The following is a 5,746-nucleotide window of genomic DNA, read 5'->3' as shown; positions in this document are numbered from 1 at the left end:
CTGTCCCCTGTGGTCACTTTGTCCTCCTGTGGTTACTCTGTCCTCCTGTGGTTCCTCTGTCATGTGGTCACTGTCCCCTGTGGTCACTTTGTCCTCCTGTGGTCACTTTGTCCTTCTGTGTTCACTGACCCTTATGGTCACTCTGTCTCCTGTGGTCACTCTGTCTCCTGTGGTCACTGTTCCCCTGTGGTCACTCTGTCTCCGGCAATCACATTGTCCCTTGTGGTCACTCTATCCTGTGGTTTATCAGTCCCCCTCTGGTTACACTGTCCCATGTGGTAATTCTGTCTCCTTAAGTCACTCTGCCCCCTGTGGTTACTCTGTCCTATAGCCACTCTTCCGATGTTCCCAAACTGTCCCCAATGGCCACCCTCAACCTGTGGTCATTCTGTCCCCTGTGACTCTCTGTTCCCTGGGGTCACTCTGAACCCTCTGGTCACTCTGTTCTCTCTGGTCACTCTGTCCTGTGGCCACTCTTCTCCTTGTGGCCTCTCTGTCTCCTGTGTTCACACTGTCTCCTCTGGTCACTCTGTCTCATGTGGTCACTCTGTCCCCTGTGGTCACTCTATCGCCTGAGATCACTGTTGCGTGGTCACTCTGTCCCCAGTGGTCATCTGTCCCCAGTGCTCACTCGTGTCCTTTGGTTACTCTGAATCCTGTGGTCACACTGTCTCCACTGCTCACTCGTGTCCTGTGGTTACACTGCCCCAATGGTCACTCTGCCCCCTATGGCCCCTCTGTCTTCTGGTCACACTGTCCCCAGTGCTCACTCATGTCCTCTGGTTACTCTGTCCTGTGGTCACACTGTCCCCAGTGCTCACTCTTGTCCTCTGGTTACTCTGTCCTGTGGTCACTCGTGTCCTCTGGTTACTCTGAATCCTGTGGTCACACTGTCTCCAGTGCTCACTCGTGTACTCTGATTACTCTGTCCTGTGGTCACACTGCCCCAGTGGTCACTCATGTCCTCTGGTTACTCTGTCCTGTGGTCACTGCCCCTGTAGTTAGGTTACACAGCCCACCCATGGTCACTCTGTCCTGTGGTCACTCTGCCCCTATGGTCCCTTAGTCCTCTGGTCACTCTGTCCCGTGTGATCACACTGCCCCCTACAGTCACTCTGTCTCCTGTGGTCACTATACCCATTGTGGCCACTCAGTCTCCTGTGGTCACTATACCCATTGTGGTCACTCTGTGGTCACTGTCTCTGTGGTCACTGTCCCTGTGGTCACTGTTGCCTGTGGTGACTGTCCCTGTGGTTACTCTGTCCCCTGTGGTCACTGTCCTTGTGGTCACTGTCCCTGTGGTCACTGTTCCTGTGGTCACTGCCTGTGGTCACTGTTCCTGTGGTTACTCTGTCCCCTTTGGTCACGGTCCCTGTGGTCACTCTGTTCTCTGTGGTGACTGTCCTTGTGGTTACTCTGTCTCCTGTGGTCACTGTCCTGTGGTTACTCCCTGTGGCCAGTGTGTTCCCTGTGGTCACTCTGTTCCCTATGGTGACTGTCACTATGCTCACTGTCCTGTGGTCACTGTCACTGGTGAGTGTCCCTGTGGTCACTCTGTCCTCTGTGGTCACTGTCCATGTGGTCAATTTGTCCTCTGCGGTCACTGTCCCTGTGGTCACTGTCCCTGTGGTCACTTTCCCTTTAGTCACTGTCCTGTGGTCACTTTCTGTGGCCATTATCTATGTGATCACTCTGCCCCTGTGGTCACTGTCCCTGTGGTGCCTGCCCCTGTGGTCACTGTCCTGGTGGTCACTGTCCCTGTGGTCGCTGTCCCTGTGGTCACTCTGTCCCCTAAGGTCACTGTTGTGTGATCACTCTGTCCCCAGTGGTCACCTGTCCTCTGTGGTCACTCTGTCCACTTTGTCTCCCAGTGGTTACAGTGCCCTAGTGATGACTCTGCCCCTACAGTCCCACTGACCTGTGGTCACACTGTCCCCAGTGCTCACTCGTGTCCCGTGGTCAGACTGTCCCCAGTGCTCACTCGTATCCTCTGGTTACTCTGTCCCGTGGTCACACTGTCCCCACTGCTCACTCGTGTCCTCTGGTTACTCTGTCCTGTGGTCACACTGTCTCCAGTGCTCACTCGTGTACTCTGGTTACTCTGTCCCGTGGTCACACTGTCCCCAGTGCTCACTCGTGTCCTCTGGTTACTCTGTCCCGTGGTCACACTGTCCCCACTGCTCATTCGTGTCCTCTGGTTACTCTGTCCTGTGGTCACACTGTCTCCAGTGCTCACTCGTGTACTCTGGTTACTCTGTCCCGTGGTCACACTGTCCCCAGTGCTCACTCGTGTCCTCTGGTTACTCTGTCCCGTGGTCACACTGTCCCAGTGCTCACTCGCGTCCCGTGGTCACACTGTCCCCAGTGCTCACTCGTGTCCCGTGGTCAGACTGTCCCCAGCGCTCACTCGTGTCCTCTGGTTACTCTGTCCCGTGGTCACACTGTCCCCACTGCTCACTCGTGTCCTCTGGTTACTCTGTCCTGTGGTCACACTGTCTCCAGTGCTCACTCGTGTACTCTGGTTACTCTGTCCCGTGGTCACACTGTCCCCAGTGCTCACTCGTGTACTCTGGTTACTCTGTCCCGTGGTCACACTGTCCCCAGTGCTCACTCGTGTCCTCTGGTTACTCTGTCCCATGGTCACACTGTCCCCACTGCTCACTCGTGTCCTCTGGTTACTCTGTCCTGTGGTCACACTGTCTCCAGTGCTCACTCGTGTACTCTGGTTACTCTGTCCCGTGGTCACACTGTCCCCAGTGCTCACTCGTGTCCTCTGGTTACTCTGTCCCGTGGTCACACTGTCCCAGTGCTCACTCGCGTCCCGTGGTCAGACTGTCCCCAGTGCTCACTCGTGTCCTCTGGTACTCTGCCCTGTGGTCACACTGTCCCAGTGCTCACTCGTGTCCTCTGGTTACTCTGTCCTGTGGTCACACTGTCCCAGTGCTCACTCGTGTCCTCTGGTTACTCTGTCCTGTGGTCACACTGTCCCAGTGCTCACTCGTGTCCTCTGGTTACTCTGTCCTGTGGCCACACTGTCCCCAGTGCTCACTCGTGTACTCTGGTTACTCTGTCCTGTGGTCACACTGTCCCCACTGCTCACTCGTGTCCTCTGGTTACTCTGTCCTGTGGTCACACTGTCTCCAGTGCTCACTCGTGTACTCTGGTTACTCTGTCCCGTGGTCACACTGTCCCCAGTGCTCACTCGTGTCCTCTGGTTACTCTGTCCCATGGTCACACTGTCCCCACTGCTCACTCGTGTCCTCTGGTTACTCTGTCCTGTGGTCACACTGTCTCCAGTGCTCACTCGTGTACTCTGGTTACTCTGTCCCGTGGTCACACTGTCCCCAGTGCTCACTCGTGTCCTCTGGTTACTCTGTCCCGTGGTCACACTGTCCCAGTGCTCACTCGCGTCCCGTGGTCAGACTGTCCCCAGTGCTCACTCGTGTCCTCTGGTACTCTGCCCTGTGGTCACACTGTCCCAGTGCTCACTCGTGTCCTCTGGTTACTCTGTCCTGTGGTCACACTGTCCCAGTGCTCACTCGTGTCCTCTGGTTACTCTGTCCTGTGGTCACACTGTCCCAGTGCTCACTCGTGTCCTCTGGTTACTCTGTCCTGTGGCCACACTGTCCCCAGTGCTCACTCGTGTACTCTGGTTACTCTGTCCTGTGGTCACACTGTCCCAGTGCTCACTCGTGTCCTCTGGTTACTCTGTCCTGTGGTCACACTGTCTCCAGTGCTCACTCGTGTCCTCTGGTTACTCTGTCCTGTGGTCACTGCCCCTGTAGTTAGGTTACACAGCCCCCCCATGGTCACTCTGTTCTGTGGTCACTCTGCCCCCTATGGTCCCTTAGTCCTCTGGTCACTCTGTCCCGTGTGATCACACTGCCCTCTATAGTCACTCTGTCTCCTGTGGTCACTCTGCCTCTTGTGGTCACTCTGCCCCCTGTGGTCACTCTTGTCTCCTGTGGTCACTGACTCTGTGGTCACTCTGCCCTCTGGTTAGGGTCCTTGTGGTCACTGTCTCTATGGTTACTGCCCCTGTGGTCACTGTCCCTGTGGTCACTGTCCCTGTGGTCACTGTCCTTGTGGTCACTGTTCCTGTGGTCACTGTCCCTGTGGTCACTGTCTCTGTGGTCACTTGTCCTCTGTGGTCACTGGCCCTGTGGTGACTGTCCCTTGGTCACTGTCCCTGTGGTCACTCTGTCTCCTGTGGTCACTGTCCCTGTAGTCACTGTCCTTGTGGTCACTGTTCCTGTGGTCACTGTCCCTGTGGTCACTGTCTCTGTGGTCACTGTCCCTGTGGTCACTTGTCCTCTGTGGTCACTGACACTGTGGTGACTGTCCCTTGGTCACTGTCCCTGTGGTCACTCTGCCTCTTGTGGTCACTCTGTCCCCTGTAGTCACTGTCCTTGTGGTCACTGTCCCTTGGTCACTCTGCCTCTTGTGGTCACTCTGTCCCCTGTGGTCACTCTGTCTCCTGTGGACACTGTCGCTGTGGTCACTGTCCCTGTGGTCACTATACCTGTGGTCACTCTGTCCCTGTGGTCACTGTCCCTGTGGTCACTGTCCCTGTGGTGCCTGCCCCTGTGGTCACTGTCCTGGTGGTCACTGTCCCTGTGGTCACTCTGTCCCCTAAGGTCACTGTTGTGTGATCACTCTGTCCCCAGTGGTCATCTGTCCTCTGTGGTCACTCTGTCCACTTTGTCTCCCAGTGGTTACAGTGCCCTAGTGATGACTCTGCCCCTACAGTCCCACTGACCTGTGGTCACACTGTCCCCAGTGCTCACTCGTGTCCCGTGGTCAGACTGTCCCCAGTGCTCACTCGTGTCCTCTGGTTACTCTGTCCCGTGGTCACACTGTCCCCACTGCTCACTCGTGTCCTCTGGTTACTCTGTCCTGTGGTCACACTGTCTCCAGTGCTCACTCGTGTACTCTGGTTACTCTGTCCCGTGGTCACACTGTCCCCAGTGCTCACTCGTGTCCTCTGGTTACTCTGTCCCGTGGTCACACTGTCCCCACTGCTCACTCGTGTCCTCTGGTTACTCTGTCCTGTGGTCACACTGTCTCCAGTGCTCACTCGTGTACTCTGGTTACTCTGTCCCGTGGTCACACTGTCCCCAGTGCTCACTCGTGCCCTCTGGTTACTCTGTCCCGTGGTCACACTGTCCCAGTGCTCACTCGCGTCCCGTGGTCAGACTGTCCCCAGTGCTCACTCGTGTCCTCTGGTACTCTGTCCTGTGGTCACACTGTCCCAGTGCTCACTCGTGTCCTCTGGTTACTCTGCCCTGTGGTCACACTGTCCCAGTGCTCACTCGTGTCCTCTGGTTACTCTGTCCTGTGGTCACACTGTCCCAGTGCTCACTCGTGTCCTCTGGTTACTCTGTCCTGTGGCCACACTGTCCCCAGTGCTCACTTGTGTACTCTGGTTACTCTGTCCTGTGGTCACACTGTCCCAGTGCTCACTCGTGTCCTCTGGTTACTCTGTCCTGTGGTCACATTGTCTCCAGTGCTCACTCGTGTCCTCTGGTTACTCTGTCCTGTGGTCACTGCCCCTGTAGTTAGGTTACACAGCCCCCCCATGGTCACTCTGTTCTGTGGTCACTCTGCCCCCTATGGTCCCTTAGTCCTCTGGTCACTCTGTCCCGTGTGATCACACTGCCCTCTATAGTCACTCTGTCTCCTGTGGTCACTGTGCCCCAAGTGGTCATAACCACCCCTGTGGTCACTCTGCCTCTTGTGGTCACTC

Source organism: Scyliorhinus torazame, chromosome 12, assembly GCF_047496885.1.
Source record: "Scyliorhinus torazame isolate Kashiwa2021f chromosome 12, sScyTor2.1, whole genome shotgun sequence".
Lineage (NCBI taxonomy): Eukaryota > Metazoa > Chordata > Chondrichthyes > Carcharhiniformes > Scyliorhinidae > Scyliorhinus > Scyliorhinus torazame.
This window is presented reverse-complemented; position numbering follows the sequence as displayed.